This window comes from Nycticebus coucang, chromosome 7 (assembly GCF_027406575.1).
Source record: "Nycticebus coucang isolate mNycCou1 chromosome 7, mNycCou1.pri, whole genome shotgun sequence".
Lineage (NCBI taxonomy): Eukaryota > Metazoa > Chordata > Mammalia > Primates > Lorisidae > Nycticebus > Nycticebus coucang.
This window is the reverse complement of record NC_069786.1, coordinates 8842943-8863758: the sequence shown is the minus strand read 5'-3', so window position 1 is coordinate 8863758 and position 20816 is coordinate 8842943. Positions and strand designations below refer to the sequence as shown.

The 20816-nt window shown below is 46.4% G+C and overlaps 1 protein-coding gene and 1 pseudogene across 4 annotated transcripts in view; one reads left to right on the top strand and one right to left on the bottom strand.

Annotated features, from left to right (window-relative positions):
- The window catches only part of WDR33 (WD repeat domain 33), a 130451-nt gene extending 117261 nt beyond the window's left edge, over positions 1 to 13190 (bottom strand). For 3 of the 4 annotated variants that reach the window (XM_053596817.1, XM_053596820.1, XM_053596819.1), the window contains exon 1: positions 13017 to 13159. The gene's annotated coding sequence lies outside the window, so the exon portion shown is untranslated. Of the gene's footprint in view, positions 1 to 13016 lie in introns of all 4 variants that reach the window. The other variant, XM_053596818.1, reaches the window with a different exon arrangement.
- Positions 170 to 19087, top strand: LOC128590464 (nuclear mitotic apparatus protein 1-like; annotated as a pseudogene).
- The last annotated feature ends 1729 nt before the right edge of the window (positions 19088 to 20816 follow it).

Here is a 20816-nt window from a genome sequence, read left to right as displayed (position 1 = left end):
CTCTCTCTTGCTCAGACCATTCTCCCAACTCCTGAGCTCAAGGGCTCTTCCAAATCATTGTAAGCATTTGACAAAAATGAAAATCTTTTTCTTAAAACACAAGGAACAAGAATTCATGGCACGCTGCTTGAGAAAGGCATCTCAGAGCAACTTGTTTCCACTTACAAAGATGCGCTCATCAGTCATTCCCCCAAACAGCCTGCCATTTCGACCTCCTGAGCATCGCTCAGGTCTGGCCTGGGTTTCCTCTGCTGTTACCTGCCAGTCTCCCCCGCCCCAACCCATAAGCCTTCTGCACGGACGAGCATTACTGAGTTCTTGCCCATTACTGAGACTGAGCCCAAGAGACCATCCTGCACCCTGTCTAAAAATATTTAAAGAAAATAAAACGTGGGCAGCGCCTGTGGCTCAGTCTGTAAGGCGCCGGCCCCATATACCGAGGGTGGCGGGTTCAAACCCGGCCCCGGCCAAACTGCAACCAAAAAATAGCCGGGCGTTGTGGCGGGCGCCTGTAGTCCCAACTGCTCGGGAGGCTGAGGCAAGAGAATCGCTTAAGCCCAGGAGTTGGAGGTTGCTGTGAGCTGTGTGAGGCCATGGCACTCTACCGAGGGCCATAAAGTGAGGCTGTCTCTTCAAAAAAAATAAAACGTTTTGTGACATTGAAAAAAAAAAAAAAAAAAAAAGAATTCATGGCAGGTGTTGTGGCCAGCACCTGTAGTCCCAACTACTTGGGAGGTGGAGGCAGGAGAATCGCTTGAGCCTAGGAGTTGGAGGTTGCTGTGAGCTGTGATGCCACAGCACTCTACCCAAGGTGATAGCTTGAGACTCTGTCTTTAAAAAAAAAAAAAAAAAATTATTTATTTATTTTTTTCAGTTGTCGGGCGGTGCCTGTGGCTCAGTGTAGTAGGGTGCCAGCCCCATACACAGAGGGTGGTGGGATCAAACCCAGCCCTGGCCAGCTAAAACAGCAGTGGCAACTGCAACAAAAAACAGCCAGGCATTGTGGCAGGTGCCTGTAGTCCCAGCTACTCGCAAGGCTGAGGCAAGAGAATTGCTTAAGCCCAAGAGTTGGAGGTTGCTGTGAGCTGTGACGTCACAGCGCTCTACTGAGGGTGACAAACACTGTCTCAAAAAAAAAAAAAAAAAAAAAATTTTTTTTTCCAGTTGTCTCAGTACCTTTACCTTCAACAATCACAGAGAACCACCCAGACTTCATAAAGCTCTTTTTTTCTGAGACAAGAGTCTCATTCTGTCACCTGGCTAGAATGAAACAGCATCAACAGAGCCCACTGTAATCTCCAACTCCTGGGCTCAAGTGATCCTCCTGCCTCACACTTAGAAGTAGCTACAACTACAGATGCACACAGCCAGGCCCAGCTTACTTTTCTATTTTTTGGAGAGACAGGATCTCAATCTTGTTCAGGCTGGTCTTAAACTCTTGAGCTTAAGAGCCTCTCCCACTGTGGCCTCCCTGAATGTTAGAATTACAGGTGAGAACCACCACACCTGCCTGGCCCCATAAAGCTTATTTGTGTAAGCTGTACTTGTTCTGAGGCAAAATGTTTAATTCTATCACTGTATGTGAAACTGAAATTCTGTTGAAGCTTTTTTTAGACCTCCTACTTAAGACAGAAATTTCCTTCCTACTACTGAAAAATATTTGTAACTATGTACTATTTCCACAATAAACTGGTTAAAGCTGTTTAGTAAAACCTTTATTATCCTAATGTTTGAAACTGAATAATACCTGTACTGACGGAATATTACTATTATTGGGTTATAAAAATAAAACTCTGAAAATATAGCACTCAATTTTCTGTTTTTGTTAAAGAATTTCCCTCTGTTGCCCAAGCCAGAGTGCCATGGTTTCATCATAGCTCACAGAAACCTCAAACTCTTGGGTTCAAGTAATCCTCCAGCCTCAGCCTCCCCAGGAACAGAGAATACAAGCCCCCAAGCCATAACTGCTGGACTCATGAGCTCAAGAGATCTCTAGCTTCAGCCTCACGCATATAGGCATGAGCCACAATGCCAGGCCCATAATACTCAATTATTTATTTATTTTGAGACAGTCTCACTATGTCGCCCTTGGTAGAGTGCTGTAGAGTCACAGCTCACAGAAACCTCAAACTCTTGGGCTTAAGCCAATCTCTTGCCTCAGCCTCCCAAGTAGCTGGGACTACAGGTGCCTGCTACAATGCCCAGCTGTTTTTTTGTTGTTGTAGTTGTCATTGTTGTTTAGCAGGCCCAGCCGGGTTTGAACCCACCAGCCTTGGTGCATGTGGCTGTCGCTCCAGCCTCTGAGCTATGGGTGCCAAGCCTAGTGATGATCTTTCAAGGTGTGGGGACTGACAGATGTTGGTTTGCCTCATTCTTTACAATGTTAACCTTACTTGGTTAGTGTTATGTCAATTGATTTCTTCACTGTAAAGGCATATAAGTTTCACCTAATGACTGATTGTTGCTTAAGTTGATTATTTTATTAGAGGTTTTCTAATTCTGCTATTTATTTTTTTGGAGATACGATCTTGCTCTGTTGCCCAAGGTAGAGTGCAGTCTCCTTATCATGGCTCACTGCAACCTCAAATTCCTGGGCTCAAGTCACCCTCCTGACTCATCCTCCTGAGTAGCTGGGAGTACAGCTACCTGCTGCCATACCTGGCTAATTAAAACGTTCTTTTTTTGTGGGAATGGAGCCTGGCTATGTTGCCTAGGTTTGTCTGAAATGATTTTCCAGTCTCGGCCTCCTGAAGTGCTAGGATCACAGGTGTGAGCCACTGCACCTGGCCCCTTTTATCTATTTTTAATGTTTTAGAGGCGGTCTCAAACTCAAGTGTTGTTCTAGAGTAGTTGGGACCATAGGTGTGTGCCACCATGTGTGGCCTTTGCCCTTTTTTTTTTTTTTTGGAGACAGATTTTCAATCTGTTGCCCCAGTCTAGAGTGCCATAGCGTCATAGCAACCTCAACTCCTGAGTTCAAGTGATGGGTCTTCTTGCCTTCAGCCTTCCTGAGTGGCACTCTGTCACAGCATCCTTGTTTTTTTTTTAACCTAACAATAAACTCAGAAAATCATTCCATATCAGTTCAGAGCTTCCCCCCCTCCTTTTTGGTAAAACAGCTTTATCTTCTGTAGCACTGTATTATGGGGATAGCACCACACACTTAGTGTGAACATTCACTCAGTCCCTATTATAATTCAAATGGCACATATTTGAGAGTAAAAAGGAGAACTATTATGATAATAGTCGTAAGGTGGGAGGTCTTCTGGCCAAACTTAGATACTTTATTAGTAATAGAAATTATTTTAATATTTCTTTGGTGTAAGAGCTTAAAAAAATTTATTTTATTGAGCAGCATGGTAAAAAAAATTGTGGTAAAACACATATGCGACAACTTCTGATTGTTCTTTTTTTTTTCTTTTGAGACAGAGTCTCATTCTTGTACCCTGGGTAGAGTGCTGTGCATCATATCTCACAGCAACCTCAAACCTCTGGGCTCAAGCAGTTCTCTCGCGTTAGCCTCCGGGACTGGGACTACAAGTGTGGGACTACAAGTGTGCACCACAAAGCCTGCGTAGTTTTTTCTATTTTTAGTAGAGACGGGGTCTTCCTCTTACTCAGGCTGGTCTGAAGCAGTCCTCCCTTTTCGGCCTCCCAAAGTGCTAGGTGAGAGTTACTGGAATAGAGTATATGTGTGGGGAAGGTCCATACAAAGGAAAAGAGGGCAGTCCAGGGATTAGAAAGGCTTTATTAGAAGGGAGAAAGTGGGGTGGTGCCTTCTGTGGCTCAGTGAGTAGGGCACTGGCCCCCTATACCGCGGGTGGTGGGTTCAAACCAGGCCCCAGCCAAACTGCAACAACAAAAAAAATAGCCCGGCGTTGTGGCGGGTGCCTGTAAGTTCCAGCTACTCGGGAGGCTGAGGCAAGAGAATCACCTAAGCCCAGGAGCTAGAGGTTGCTGTCAGCTGTGACGTCACAGCATTCTACCCAGGGCGACAAAGTAAGACTCTGTCTCTTAAAAAAAAAAAAAAAAAAAGCGAGGGTGGCGCCCGTGGCTCAGTGAGTAGGGCGCCAGCCCCATATGCCGAGGGTGGCAGGTTCAAACCCAGCCCCAGCCAAACTGCAACCAAAAAATAGCCGGGCGTTGTGGCGGGCGCCTGTAGTCCCAGCTGCTCGGGAGGCTGAGGCAAGAGAATCGCGTAGGCCCAAGAGTTAAGAGGTTGCTGTGAGCCGTGTGACGCCACGGCACTCTACACGAGGGCGGTACAGTGAGACTCTGTCTCTACAAAAAAAAAAAAAAGCGAGAAAGTGTAGAGTGTAGTCTGACCAGGAGTCAGCTCTTTTTCACACAGTTTTAATACTATGTGAAATACAGTAGTACTTTTTTTTTTTTTTTTTTTTGCAGGTTTTTGGCCAGGGCTGGGTTTGAACCTGCCACCTCCAGCATATGGGGCCAGCGCCCTACTCCTTTGAGCCACAGGCGCTGCCCATAGTAATACACTTTTATCAGTGTAGTTGAAATGTGAGAGGGAGTTAGGAGAGGTGAGGGAAATCATCTTTTTTTCTACACAGTGAATGAATGATGCTGTATCAGTGACCCATTTTAGAATAACTTCCTTCCACAAAAGTGTTAATCTTGCAGCAAGGCCTTATCTCTAGTGTCAGCACGACTAGGAGCAAGAATGAGACCCCATCTCTATAAGATAGGAGATTCTCATGTTTCCCAATCACACTGACCTTGAAACATTCCAAGAGTGTGGGGAGGAGGTTGCTGCAACGAGGCCATTTGGTCTCTGACCTGCTTTCTCTTATTGTCCTCCCAAAATGGCTATACTCTTATCAGGGTCCTGAGGATTCATAGCAGTGTGAGAAGAGGTTTGGTTTCTGGCCTGCTTTCTCTCACTAGCTGTCTCCAAAAATAGCTGTACTCTAGTCAGAGTCCTGAGGATTTCTTCCTGATACTAGGATTACAGGCATGAGCTACCACCCTGGCCTTCTCTCCACTTTTTTTTTTTTTAGACAGAGCCTAAAGGTAACACCCTGGGTAGAGTGCTGTGGCGTCACAGCTCACAGCAACCTCAAACTCCTGGGCTTAAGTGATTCTCTAGTCTCAGCGTCCCGAGTAGCTGGGACTACAGGCATCCGCCACAACGCCCAGCTATTTTTTGTTTGTAGTCATCACTGTTTGGCAAGTCTGGGCTGGATTCAAACCCTCCAGCTCTGGTGTATGTGGCTGGCACCTTAGCCACTTGAGCTACACGCGCCACCCTTCTTTTTTTTTTTTTTTTTAAATACAGAGTCTTACTCTGTCACAGTTGGTGGAATGCTGTGGCATCATAGCTCACATCAACCTCAAACTCCTGGGTTCAAGCCATCCTCTTGGCTCAGCTTCCCAGGTAGCTGGGACTATAGGTGCCCGCCACCAATGCCTGGCTATTTATAGAGATGGGGTCTCTTTCTCGCTCAGACGTGAGCTCAGTCTACCCATCTGGGCCTCCCAGAGTGCAAGAATTACCATCATGACTGGTTCCCTTCACTTTGTTTTTTTTTTTTTGTAGAGACAGAGTCTCACCTTATCGCCCTTGGTAGACTGCCATGGCGTCACACAGCTCACAGCAACCTCCAACTCCAGGGCCCAGGCGATTCTCCTGCCTCAGCCTCCCGAGTAGCTTTCACTTTGTTTTTTAATTGAGTACTTTAAAAAAAAAAAAAAAAACCACCTATAGCACAGTGGTTTTGGAGCCAGCCACATACACCGAGGCTGGCTGGTTCAAGCCAGGCCGGGCCAGCTAGACCACAATGATAAATGCAACAAAAAATAGCTGGGCGTTGTGCCTGTAGTCCCAGCTACTTGGGAAGTTGAGGCAAGACAATTGCTTAAGCCCAAGAGTTTAAGGTTGCTGTGAGCTGTGACGTCATAGCACTCTACCCAGGGTGACACAGTGCAACTCTGTCTCAAAAAAGAAAAAAAAAAAATCATCAATATAGCCAGGCGTTGTGGCGGGCGCCTGTAGTCCCAGCTACTCGGGAGGCTGAGGCAAGAGAATTGCTTAAGCCCAGGAGTTGGAGGTTGCTGTGAGCTGTGTGAGGCCACGGCACTCTTCTGAGGGCCATAAAGTGAGACTCTGTCTCTACAAAAAAAAAAAAAAAAAAAAAAATCAATAGAAGTAGGAGAAGCAGACATTCCATCCTTCCTTATGTATACAATATAAACCACCTATCACCTAGGAACTATTTTTTTTTTTTTTGTAGAGACAGAGTCTCACTTTATGGCCCTCAGAAGAGTGCCGTGGCATCACACAGCTCACAGCAACCTCCAGCTCCTGGGCTTAAGCGATTCTCTTGCCTCAGCCTCCCGAGTAGCTGGGACTACAGGCGCCCGCCACAACGCCCGGCTATTTTTTTGTTGCAGTTTGGCCAGGGCTGGGTTTGAACCCGCCACCCTCGGCATATGGGGCCGGCGCCCTACTCACTGAGCCACAGGCGCCGCCCACCTAGGAACTATTTTTGCCAAAAATACCTGACCCAAATTTAATCAAGCCTTTCTATAGTTTCCAGTTTTTAGAAATACAATAGAGAAAAAAGTTAAATGACATCTTAAGCACATAATCAGAAAACTCTAAAATATGGCACATTTTTTACAAAGATGATGCCATAGATTTAATGAGAATTGCCTTACCCATAATAATGGTATTATGATTTTAAACTTTCTTAGCAGGAGCTTGTTTGAAATAAAAATGTGTGAAAGAATAGGAAAGACTTGGCACCTGCAGCTCAGCAACTAGGGTGCCAGGCACACACACTGGAGCTGGCGCGTTCGAATGCTAAACAATGACAACAATAACAAAAAAAACAGCTGGGCACTGTGGTGGGCGCCTGTGGTCCCAGTTGTGTGGGGTGGCTGAAGCAGGAGAATCACTTAAGCCTAAGAGTTTGAGGTTGCTGTGAGCTGTGACGCCACAGCACTCTACCCAGGGCAAAATAAAATAAATAAAAAGGAACAGACAGTATCTACCTTCAAAGTGCTCACATAATAGTAAAGAAAAGACACAAAGTACATTAATTAGAAATATACATAAAATGCTTTACTAACACAGAGAAAGTAGTTAATTTGCCAGAGGAACGACAATGTCCCTAGGTTTACTGTTTAAAAATTAAAATATTGCACTCAAATGTTTATAGCAGCACAATTCACAATGGCAAAGATGTGGAAACAACCCAAGTGCCATTCAATGCTGAACAGATTACTAAACTGTGGTATATGCATGCCATGGAATACTTTTCAGCCATAAAAAAAAGATGGGAGATTTCTTATCTTTTTGTAACAACCTGGATGGATTTGGAGAACATTCTCCTAAGTGAAGTACCACAAGAATGAAAAATAAGGGCAGTGCCTGTGGCTCAGTGAGTAGGGTGCCGGCCCCATAAACCAAGGGCAGTGGGTACGAACCCAGCCTCGGCCAAACTGCAACAACAACAAAATAATAGCCGGGTGTTGTGGCAGGTGCCTGTAGTCCCAGCTACTTGGGAGGCTAAGGCAAGAGAATTGCCTAAGCCCAAGACCTGGAGGTTGCTGTGAGCTGTGATGCCACAGCACTACCAAGGGTGACAAAGTGAGACTTTATCTTAAAAAAAAAAAAAAAAAGGGCGCAGCGCCTGTGGCTCAAGGAGTAGGGCGCCGGTCCCATATGCCGGAGGTGGCGGGTTCAAACCTAGCCCCGGCCAAAAAAAAAAAAAGAAAGAAAGAAAAACAAGCACCACACATACTGAGCACTTAATTAGAACCAGAAGATTAACAACTATACATGCACATGAGAGAAAAACTCAATTAAATTCAAGACGGCGGCGGGGGGGGGTGGGGTGGGGGGGGAGATTGGGTAAACTCCCACCAAATGGGTACATTGCATGGGTATGTTATATTGCACACTTCCTGGGTTAAGGGCAAAAATACAATCCAGATTTTAACCTTATGAAAGCAAACTAAGTAACCTAATCATATGTACCCCAAAATTAATCTAAAAAAAACCTGAAAATAATTTTGCCAATTAAATTCCAAATAGTGTCTGGGCGCAGTGGCTCATGCCTATAATCCTAGCACTCTGGGAGGCCGAGGCAGGCAGATTGCCTGAGCTCAGAGGTTGAAGACCAGACTGAACCAGAGTGAGACCCCTTCTCTAAAATAGCCAGGCGTTGTGGTGGCGCCTGTAGTCCCAGTTCCCTGGGAGGCTGAGGCAAGAGAATCGCTTGAGCCCAGGAGTTTGAGGTTGCTATGAGCTATGATGCCACAGCACTCTCCTGAGGGCAACAAAGTGAGACTCTGTCTCAAAATAAAATAAAATAAAATAAAAATAGAAAGAAAAAATGTTAAAATTTACTGAATGCTTACCATACATACAATATACTAATATAAACCGTATGCCTATAAGCCTACCAAAGGCACTTTCATCTTTGCAAAATTAATATTTTTATATGTAAGAAAAATGAGATTCAGAGAGTTAAATTAACGGACTCAATATAAAAAAGGCGAATAGTAGTGAGCCTGACATTCAAACCCAGGTCCATCTATTGCTTACATGCCCTTTCTAAACTATGTAAGTCTGGGAATTGACAAGCACTCAAATCATGAATATAAGGTACAACACAAACTTTATGAAGCCAGTCACCATCAGAAAATTACTAAAATGTGGGGCGGCGCCTGTGGCTCAAAGGAGTAGGGCAGCGGCCCCATATGCCGGAGGTGGCTGGTTCAAACCCAGCCCCTGCCAAAACTGCAAAAATAAAAGAAAATTACTAAAATGTTTAATGGCCAGATCAGATGAATAATAGAGGTCAGATTTTCCCATATACTGCAGTGCTTCTGTCTCTGAAATTAGTATGTAAAAGGTTTGCTAAAGGAGAAAAAATCATTTTCACACACAAAAGTTTTGGGGTTTGTTTTTTTTTTTGAGACAGAGTCTCACTCTGTCACTGTGGGTACAGAGTTTGTCAACCTCAAACTCTTGGGCTCAAGAGATCCTCTTGCCTCAGCCTTCCAAGCAGCTGAGACTATAGGCACCCACCAAAAAACTAGCTCTGGGACTTTTTCTATTTTTAGTAAAGATGGGGTCTCACTTTTTTTTTAAAGAGACAGAGTCTCCCTTTATCACCCTTGGTAGAGTGCTATGACATCACAGCTCACAGCAACCTCCAACTCCTGGGCTTAGGCGATTCTTTTGCCTCAGCTCCTGAGTAGCTGGTGCTACAGGCACCCGCCCCAACACCTGGCTATTTTTTTCTTGTTGCAGTATGGCCGGGGCCAGGTTGGAATCCACCAACCTCGGTATATGGGGCCTATATGGGGCACCCTATCCACTGAGCCACAGGCGCCCCCAAGATGGGGGGTCTAGCTCTTGCTCAGGCTGGTCTTGAATTCCGGAGTTCAAGTGATCCACCTGTCTCAGCCTCATCAGAGTGCCAGGATTACAAGTATGAGTACAGCTTGGGCAGATACACACAAAAGTTTTGAACCTCAATCACTGCTAAAGACAAGAGACAAGATATGAGCGAAGAGGGAGATGAATAAATTCACACTTTTGGGTACAATGCATACTATCTGGGTAAAAGGTACACTTATAACTTTGATTCCATCTGTACAGAAAACAAAGTATGTAAACAAAATGTGTACCCAATATTCTGAACTCTAAAAAAAAATTTTTAAAAGGGCGCCTGTAGTCCCAGCTACTGAGGAGGCTGAGGCAAGAGAATCGCCTGGGCCCAGGAGTTGGAGGTTGCTGTGAGCTGTGTGACGCCAGGGCACTCTACCGAGGGCAACAAAGTGAGACTCTGTCTCTAACAAAAAAAAAAAAAGAAATTAAAAATAAAAGACAAATTAACCTTTGAAGTAATAAAACCACGGTCAGGAAATTTGTCACACATGTTATTAAAATATTATAGTAACGGGCGGCACCTGTGGCTCAGTGGGTAGGGAGCTGGCCCCATATACCAAGGGTGGTGGGTCCAAACCCAGCCCCAGCCAAACTGCAAAAAAAATAGCTGGGCCTTGTGGTGGGCGCCTATAGTCCCAGCTACTCGGGAGGCTGAGGCAAGATAATCACCTAAGCCCAGGAGTTGAAGGTTGCTGTGAGCTGTGACACCATGCACACTCTACCAAGGGGGATAAAGTAAGACTCTGTCTCTAATTAAAAAAAAAAAAAAAAAGATTATAGCAACAGAGAAACTTTCACCACTGAAACAAAACAGAATTAACAGGCTCAGCGCCTGTGGCTCAAGCGGCTAAAGCGCCAGCCACATACACCTGAGCTGATGGGTTCAAATCCAGACCAGGCCCGCCAAACAACAATGATGGCTGCAACCAAAAAATAGCCAGGTGCTGTGGCGGGTTCCTGTCGTCCCAGCTACTTGGAAGGTGGAGGCAGGAGAATGGCTTGAGCCCAGGAGTTGGAGGTTGCTGTGAGCTATGATGCCACAGCACTCTACCCAGGGTGACAACTTGAGGCTCTGTCTCAAAAAAAAAAAAAAAAACAGAATTAACATCTCTTACCAGCAAGTTTCAATACAAATAAAATTCTTGGAATAATGTTTGGTAGAAAACTAAGACTATCTGGAATGCATGGTTAAATAAAACTTACCAGTTTATGACAGTTAATTAAACCTATTTTATAATGAAGATTTCTTTTTCTTTTCTTTTTTTTTTTTTTTTTGAGACAGAGCCTCAAAAAAAGCGCTCTACCCAAGCTGTTCCCCTGGGTAGAGTGCTATAGCATCACAGCTCACAGCAACTGCCAACTCCTGGGCTCAAGCAGGTCTCCTGCCTCCGTCTCCCAAATAGCTGGGACTATAAGCGCCTGCCACAACTCCCAGCTTTTTTTTTTTTTTTTTTTTGTAGAGACAGAGTCTCACTTTATGGCCCTGGGTAGAGTGCCGTGGCCTCAGACAGCTCACAGCAACCTTCAACTCCTGGGCTTAAGAGATTCTCTTGCCTCAGCCTCCAGAGTAGCTGGGACTACAGGCGCCCACCACAACGCCCGGCTATTTTTTGGTTGCAGTTTGGCCAGGGCCGGGTTTGAACCTGCCACCCTCGGTATATGGGGCCGGCACCTTACCGACTGAGCCACAGGCGCCACCCCTCCAGCTATTTTTTGGTTGCAGCTGTCATTGTTCTTTGGTGGGCCCGGGCTGGATTCGAACCCGCCAGCTCAGGTGTACGTGGTTGGCGCCTTAGCTGCTTGAGCCACAGGCGCCAAGCCTATAACGAAGATTTCTAGTCTGCAGGCTTCAATTAACAATTTTACCTAAAAATACTTGTAAAATTGCTAACTTTTTCGTAAGCAACCTCAAAAAGATTACATAAATACATTCACAAGTGAAAAACTTTCGTATCTTTGTTGTAGTTATAAAGCTTTAGTTTACCATAACCTTACTTTCTTATTCTGAAATATAAAGCAGTTCAAACTTCAGCAATAATCAAATAAGATTTTCCCCAAAAATAATATGAACTTTTTACCTAGCAAAGAGAGCTCTAAGCAAGCACCTTAAATGATTGGTAAAAATATAATTAAAAGCTGAGGTGAAGATAAAACTGTAATGGCAAAATCTTGTTTTAGTGCTTTTTACCAACCAAAGAAAAGAATGCAAGTTAAGAGACATGTTTTATAGATAACGATTTATTTTTTCCCTAAAGCACTGCGATGCAAACCAACTTTTTACCAAAATTCCTCCCAGGAGTACAGGAAAGATAAAACTTCTCCCTAATTTTCAACAGGATAAACAACGAACTTCAGGTCTCAGCACAAACTCACATCTTCACAGTATTATACCTTCTTGTGGTCAAGGAGACCAATTAAAAAGTGCAGAAGTACCTTAAATAAAAGATGAGCATCAAATGTAACTAACATTAGGAAAAGGGGGCGGCGCCTGTGGCTCACTGAGTACGGCGCCGGCCCCATATCCCAAGGGTGGCAGGTTTGAACCCGGCCCTGGCCAAACTGCAACAACAAAATTAAAAAAAAAAAAAAATTAGGAAAAGAAAAATGCTACCAGGGAACAATTCACATGTTTTAACTAACAATCACTAAAACTTTTGTTTGAATTAAATAGCTTTACCAATGCATCACAACCACAGGCAAAACACTGCCTGCATCAATCTCCAGAGCGTACTTAAAAATCAACTCTATGCTCCCAAGCGGGTGTACCCTTCAGAAAACAGTCTTTTTGTCCATAGACTAATGCCTTCCCAAGTTCCGGAACAAAAAACTTATCTGTGTATAAATTACTTTAAAACACTCTCTACAGGGTTTCTACAAGTAACCCGTACTTTCCAGATTTAATTTAAACCAATCCAATTAAGAACTTTACTATCAACCCACCTCCTCCTCCTCCTCCTCCTCATTCTGGAACGGCCCCAAGTACCAACATTTATTTTCTTTTCTTTAAAAAGAGAATGTTTTCTAAGACCCTAAATATCTAGTTGCTAAGAGACATATATTATTCTTCCATTACTCTAAAGGAGTCGGGCTTTGCTTGTCAAGCTGTAGCCTTACCCTGTTACAAATACAGATTTCAAACCACGCTATCAAGGCTAAAACAGCTTCAGCTGTTTTACTGATTTCAGTCTCCGTTACCCCTTCGATTAACCACTCGGATCTACACTACCTTCTCCTCTCAGGCCACCTCCTTCCACTCCCGCCCCAAATCTCAGTTTACCTAAACGCGCTTCACCCCTCTCAACTTCGCGTCTTATCCAGGGCCTGCCTTACTTATGTTCTCGTCGCCACCGGTCTCAGTCAGGGCCTTAGCCCTCCCATGCCCTCCTTCCCCGGTGCGGCTCAATCCTCCAGCCCCCAGTCCTAAGGCTGAAATTCACCCCAAAGAGCCCTACCGAAGTCGATCCTCCCGGCTTCTCCGACCTGTCCCTAGGCGCCCCTCCAGGCCCCTAAAGCACGCAACGGCCGAGCCTGAAAATGGCGGAGTGCCGCTGCCTGCTACAGGACAGCAGCTCATTGTCGCCGCCGCACTCACCGTCTGGCGTTAAGCACAGCTCCTAAGGGCAAGCGAAGAGTTCGTCTTTACTGTCGAGAATACCTCTTCTGTCTGGGCCTCCTCCCTCCGCCCCTCTCAATCCCTCTCCTCCAAAAGCGCAGCCGCCATCTTCCTCTGTGAGCCGCCGAACGTACGCCTTGCGTCACCACGCACCGGCGTACGGTACTACGTCACGCGCTTCGGCGCTGCGGGCCTACACAGGGCTCGATCGCGCATGTGCACAGGTAGGGGGCCGGCTTGGCTTCATCCTCACGTGGCCTGGCTGGGCTCTTCCTTTGTTCCACAAAGAGGAGGTTAGGTCTGGCACTAGGGTCAAGGATGAGGCGAGGGCGTTTTCGCAGTTCCGATTTTCTTTTTTTGTTGTTTTTTTTTTTTGGAGACAGAGTCCCACTCTGTCGCCCGTGGTAGAGTGCGTGGCGTCACAGCTCACAGCAACCTCCACCTCCTGGGCTCAAGCTATTCTCTTGCCGCAGCCTACCAAGCAGCTAGGACCACAGGGCCCCACCACAACCCCGGGCTATTTTTTGTCGTTGTAGTTGTTACTGTTGTTCAGCAGCCCCAGGCGCCAGCCCCGGTGCACGTGGCCGGCGCCCCAACCACGGAGCAACAGGCGCCGAGCCAGTACTGGTTTTCTTAACATTGTACCTTAAGCTGGATGCTCTTAGAAAAATACCTTTATCCTAGCCGGGCGTTGTGGCGGGCGCCTGTAGTCCCAGCTGCTCGGGAGGTTGAGGCAGGAGAATCACGGAAGCCCAAGAGCTGGAGGTTGCTGTGAGTCCTGCGACATCTGGGCACTCTACCGAAGGCATTAAAGTGAGACTGTGTCTCTACAAAAAAAAAAGAAAGAAAAAAAATACTTTTTTCCAAAATTTAAATAAGATATTTTACCGGGGCAGTGAGGTGGTTTAAGCAGGCTATTTGACCAGACCTACCACCAAATTGTGGACAGTCACTTGACCTTTCTGAGTCTGTTCATCTGTGAGTTAATGAAAACACCTATCAGGGTTTTCGCGCATTGCCCTATGCCAGTTGTGCCTTTAGGTTATCTCATTTCCTCAGTCAGGAGACCGGGTTATAAAAGCCTTAAGGTACAACCACTTTAGAAAACCGTTTAACAACTTCTGCTGTAAGTGTATGTTTATCCCCGCAACCCCAAAATTTTATTTCAAGAAGAATGAGCACATACGTCCACCATAGGCATGTACAAGAATGTTCATAACACCTTTTTTAGTAATAACCAAACAGTGGTAACGCAAATGTCCATCAGTGGTTAAATGGGTAAATAGTACCATAGTTTACACAATGGATTTCTACATAGCAATAGGAAATAACTACTGATAAACACAACAACCTGGATGAATAAGGATGTTGTATGATTTCTTTTTTTCTTCTTCTTCTTTTGGTAGAGACAGTTTCACTTCATCACCCTTGAAGAGTGCCTTGGTGTCACACAGCTCACAGCAAGTTCCAACTCCTGGGCTTAGGCGATTCCCTTATACTCCCCAAGTAGCTGGGACTATAGGCGGGCGCTATTTTTTGTTGTTGCAATTTGGCCAGGGCCGGGCTTGAACCCGCCATCCTCGGTATATGGGGCCCCCTACGCACTGAGCTATAGGCACCATCCGGATGTTGTATGATTTCATTCATATGAAGTTAAGAATACAATAGCAAAACAAGTCCCATATGGATCAAGAATGTTAAAAATAGGCTGGGCACAGAGGCTTAACACATGTTAGCACTCTGGGAGGCCAAGGTGGATGAACTGCTTCAGCTCAGGAATTTGAGACCAGCCTGAGCAAGATTAAGACCTCCTTCTCTACTAAAAATAGAAAAACTAGCTGGGCATGGTGGCCAGGCACTTATAGTCCCAGCTACTGGGGAGGCTGATGCCAGAGGATTGCTTGAGCCCAAGAGTTTGAGGTTGCTGTGCACTATGATGATGACATAGCACTCCACTGAGGGTTACAGAGTAAGACTCTGTCTCAAAAAATAATAATAAATAAAATGTTTAAAGTCTTTCTTAATTTTGACTTCATAATTCTCTTCTTTTTTTTTGGAAACAGAGTCTCACTTCGTTGCCCTCAGTAGAGTGCTATGGCATCACAGCTCACAGCAATCTCAAACTTTTGGGCTTAAGTGATTCTTTTGCCTCAGCCTCTGGAGTAGCTGAGACTACAGGCACTAGTCACAATGCCCGGCTATTTTTTTTTCGGTTGCAGTTGTCATTGTTGTTTAGCAGGCTCGGGCCGGGCTTGAACCCGCCACCTTTGGTATATGTGGCCAGCGCCCTACTCTAAGCTATAAGCGCCAAGCCGACAACTTTTTTAAATTTCAGATTAGTATGAGGGTACGATGTTTGCATTTGTTAGGTAAAATCCCTGTTGTAATTGGGTCCCGCCCTCAGCAGGTGTGCCACATACCCTTACATGTGTCCAATAGGTGGGAGCACACCAATCCTCTTCCCTCCTCCCCTCTCCCCCGTTAAGAACAACTATTTTCTTCAAGTACAGGTTTTATTTTATAATCACAGGAGAAAGGGTGCGTGTTTTTTCAATGCAGTAACAGACTGCTGAGATACAATTATTTGTTTGCTTTTGGGGGGTGTTTCTGAGACAGGGTCTTGCTCTCTTGCTAGGGCTACGGTGTAGTGATGTAATAGTTGACACCAACCTCAGATTCCAGGGATCAAGCAATCCTCCTGCCTCAGCCCAAATAGCTGGGATTACAGTAGTCTTGGGCCGCCATGCCTAATTGGGGGGGGAGGGTTGAGATAAGAGTAGAGTGCCATGGCCTCGTAGCTAATAGCAACCTCAAACTCTTGGGCTCAAACGATTCTGTTGCCTCGGCATCTGGAGTAGCTGGGACTACAGGCACCACCACCCAGCTATTTTTAGAGATGGGGTCTTGCTTTTGCTCAGGCTGGTCTCAAACCCTTGAGCTCAGGCAATCCACCCACCTCGGCTTCCCAGAGTGCTAGGGTTACAGGAGTAAGCCACCACGCCTGACCTTTTTTTGTATTTCTGTAAAGACAGGATCTTGCTATGTTGTTCAGGCTGGTCTCAAATTGCTGGCCTCAAGTGATCCTCCTGCGTTGGCCTCCCAAAGTGCTGGGATTACAGGCATTAGCCACCCTGTTATTTGCATAACAAATTATTAAATGGATCTCTATTTGTGACTGGTTACAATGTTATGTCTTGTTGATTGTTTATCATCATATCACATGTCACTTGAGGAATCTTTTTGTTTCCGTTTTTCTATTTATTTGGACTCAATTTTGAAACTACCAGATTAATAAATTTCACAACCTCATATCACCCCAGGTTTCAAGAATTTTTTACTCCCTTGATTCCAGGAAGGCAGAGATGATGATAAACTTGAAAGCAAACAACAATAATTTAGGAAAGCAAGAATTTTACTTCGGGGGCGGCGCCTGTGGCTCAGTCGGTAAGGCGCCGGCCCCATATACCGAGGGTGGCGGGTTCAAACCTGACCCCGGCTGAACTGCAACCAAAAAAAGAATAGCTGGGCGTTGTGGCGGGCGCCTGTAGTCCCAGCTACTCGAGAGGCTGAGGCAAGAGAATCGCTTAAGCCCAGGAGTTGGAGGTTGCTGTGAGCTGTGTGAGGCCATGGCATTCTACCGAGGGCCATAAAGTGAGACTCTGTCTCTACAAAAAAAAAGAATTTTACTTCGGGCTAGGATATGTGAATGTATATATTCCCTACAAGATTATGGTCAGAAAAAAAAAAGGATGGGAGTGGAAGGAGCAGCAAGGATGGGGGAACCCTTAAGTCAGTCTACAGACCACTTCTCCATGCAGCAAATAGTTACAGTATTGCATTTCTCCTAACTTCTGGGAACAGAATAAACCAGAATTCCAAAGCTAATTCCAGTTCCATGTGGTAGGTGTAGGATAGAATGGCAGGAACCCTGAGACAAAGACAGCAAAGTCAGGCAGTGCCTGTGGCTCAAAGGAGTAGGGCACTGGCCCCATATGCCGTAGGTGGCGGGTTCAAACCCAGCCCTGGCCAAAAAAAAAGGACAGCAAAGTCAGATTGGAAGATTCTCATGGGCTGAAGGTAGGAAATGGGGTCAGAAAGGTAACCCTAAGGAATCTACCCCTACAGTTGGTCCTAAAGGTAAGATGGAAAAGAAAACTAAGTGGTTGGTTCTTAGAAAGAGCTATGAATGACAAAGGAAACCATTCAGGCATATTGAAATGGCCTGACATTTGAAAATCCTTAAAAATAAGCTGATTAGAGGGGCAATCTAATAAAGGGCAGAAGCTATTCACACCTCTAACCTAATGAATCCCTGCCTGGAAAATTGTTTTTTAAGTTGATTAGGGGATATAAGAACTTGTTAAATATACTACAAAGATGCAACAGCATACTTTATAATTTATAGAATTTTATACAAGTGATTCATTCTCTTCCAATTCAAATTATTTAAAAATGAAGACGAGGGCGGCGCCTGTGGCTCAGTGGGTAGGGCGCTGGCCCCATATACCGAGGGTAACGGGTTCGAACCCAGCCCCAGTCAGCTAAAACAGCAGTGGCAAATGCAACAAAAATAGCCAGGCGTTGTGGCGGGTGCCTGTGGTCCCAGGTACTCGGGAGGCTGAGGCAAGAGAATCGCTCTAGCCCAGGAGTTGAAGGTTGCTGTGAGCTATGACATCATCGCACTCTACCGAGGGCGACAAAGTGAGACTCTGTCTCAAAAAAAAAAAAAAAAAAAAAACTGTAAAAAATGAAGACGAGATATTTGATTTGGAGGAATTGCTAGGTGAGAGCATATGACCAGGTAACCGGCCAAGTCCACTGCTGGAATGTGGCCGGGATGCCCGCAGAGATGCCCAGGCCTAAAGTGGGTGCTGGAGAGGCTGGTGTGACCAGAAAGCCTGCTTTGTAACAGTTGGAAGGGAGAATCTTGGAGGTGAACAGTCTGTGCGTGGCTGATCCTGCAGGTCTGTGCAGCAGCTCTGGTACAGCAGCGTCTTCATCAAGGTCACTGGCAGCCTCTGTGGCACTGAAGAGGGCAGCAAATCCTGCAGCAAACAGTGCCAGAGACACTGGACTTGGTGGACGGTTTTCTGCAGAAAAATCGAAAACATCCCTCTTCTCTAGCTTGCCTAATGTCTGTGCAGATGGTGATAGGAGAGTAAAAGCTGGAACTGGGCAAGATGACCATGCTGCTCTTATATAACTCTACCACGCGCTCCCCAAGTCTCAGGGACTAACGACGATTTGAATTCAGGCTGAGTTAGCTGCCACTCTTAAATTTGTGCTGGACCATGAAGATGGGCTAAAGCTTAATGAGGACCTAGAGAACTTCTTTTTTTTTTTTTAATATTTTTGTGTGTGTGTGTGGTTTTTATTTTTGGCAGGGGCTGGGTATGAACCTGCCACCTCTGGCATATGGGACCAGTGCCCTACCCCTTTGAGCCACAGGCACCGCCCCCTAGAGAACTTCTTGCAGAAAGCTCATATTCCTTTCATCTGTTCCAGTACCTTCTTTGAAGAGCTCTCCTCACCTAGCCTCCAGGCCAAGAGGGAGAGATTCACTTCACAGAGCTACAGAAGGTTGCCTCCCCGTCCAGTGAGAACAACTTCCTCTCAGATTCTCCAGTCTCACCCGTGAGTGAAATGCTGCAGACCCCACAATTCCAGATGAGACAGCTGAAGAAGTAGCTCGCAGGTGAGAGAAATAACAGGGATGAGCTGGAGCTGGCTGAAAACCTCAAGCTCCTCACTGAAGGTTCCAAGTGAACTCTCCCCTCCTCTTCTCCCCAGCTCAGGGGCATATATACAGATAACCATGATGCAGCAGTGCACTGAGTGCCCGCCGCTGCTGAATGAGAAGCAGGTGGCCAGCCCATGGAGCCCAGGGAGCTTAGGGAGCTTGAGGAGCATGAGAGCCTCGCCATGCAGCTGCATGAAACTGAAACAGTGCCAGGACCTGAACACAGAGCCAAGTGAATTGCCAGATTAACAAGCTTTCTGAAGAGAACAGCAACCTCTCCTTTAAGCTACAGGAGTTTGCCAATCACCTACAGCAAAAACAGGGTGCCCTCAATGGACTGACAGCAGACCAGACCAGGGCCAGTCAGGAGTGGTGAAGCAGGCCTATCTGGAGGATAAGCTATGCCTTAAAGAAAAGAATTAAATCCTTCAGGGAAAACTTTCACAGCTGGAAGAAGAATATCTAGCCCAGCTTTACGAAAACCTACCCGAGAAGAAGGTTGAGGTGCTAAGTGGCATCTTGAAGCTAGAAACCCTGGACCAACAGGCAGCCAACACTCAGCCCCAAGCCTGATACCGGAAACTGAGGGGGCTAGCAGGAAGCTTGCTGAACAGAGCCACTTTGAAGAAGAAAAGCAGCACCTGGCTAGCCTGATTACTGACCTGCAGAGCTCCATCTCTAACCTCAGCCAGGCCAAGGAAGAGCTGGAGCAGGCCTTCCAGGTTCAGGTGGCCTGGTTGATTGCCCAGGTAGCCTCTCTGATCTCTGAGCTCACTACACTCAATGCCATGCTCCAGCAGCAGGATCAAGAACTGGTCAAACTGAAACAGCAGTTGGAAAAGGAACGAGCCCAGACCCTCAAGACAGCAAGAACAGGCCTCCCAGGGCCCCGCCATTAGGCGGAACAGATGAGCAGCAACCTGCAGCAGAAGGAACGGGCGGCCACAAAGTGGGACCACAACAACTGGCTACTGCTGCTGAGGAGCTAGAGGCTGGGGTACAGTCAGGGCACCTTAGCTTCAGCCCAAAGCAACACCCAATAGCATAGTAAGGCCGAGGATGAGTGGAAGGCCCAGGCAGTCTGGGGCCAGCAGGAGCCTGAGAGGAAAAATCAACTTCATCAGCAGCTTGGAAGAGAAGGTGTACATCCTCAACCACCAGATCCTGGAGAAAGAGGGGGAGAGCCAAGAGTTTAAGTGGCTGGCTATGGCCAAGTATAAAAGCCAGAAGCTGGAAGAAAGGCTGTGCCTGCTTCAGGCAGAAACAGCCAGCAACATCTCTAGAGCCACAGAATGCAGCTCAGCTCTGGGGGAGGAAGAGCCTCCAGGAGAAGTCCAAGAAACAGAGGGTGGCTTCAGAGAACCTCCGGCAGAAGTTGGCCTCACTGGTAGAGCGAGCAGAGGATCTGGGCAGAGGATCTGGGCAATTCCTCTGAGCAGAGGAATTGAAGGCATAGCAGGAGAAGTTATCCAGGAGCAAGCCCTCTCTGCCCTGCAGCTCAAGCACAGCAGCTCACTGGTCCTGGTGAGCGAGCTGCTGCCAGCTAAGCATCTCTGCCAGCAGCTGTAGATCGATCTGGCAGCTGCTGAGGAACATCACCACCAGGAGCTGAACAGAGTAAGCAGGCAGCTAGTGGGCTGGGTGGGGAGAGCTGATGCAGGCCTAGCAAGAACGTGTGGAGCTGGTGCCCCTGGCAAGAGGTGGCAAAGAGGAGTGAGCAACCCAGCTGGGGTAGAGAAGGCCAGCTATGCGTGCAGAAGGCACATGGCCTGTTGGCAGAGGAGAGCCAGGGGTCAGGTGAGCAGGCCAACCTCGGCTGGCTTGCAGTTTCTGGAATTGGAGCTGGACCAGCCCTGGAGATGTATGTCCAGGAGTTGGCAGTGTGTGTGCTGACACTGAGACCCATCTAGCTGAGATGCAGTGGGATGCACAGAGCTCTCGGCACAGGAGCTGGAGGTCATGACTACCAAGCATGAGAATACCAAGGTCAAGGTCCTGGAGGAGAGGCAGTGATTCCAAGAAGAGAGGCAGAAACTGAG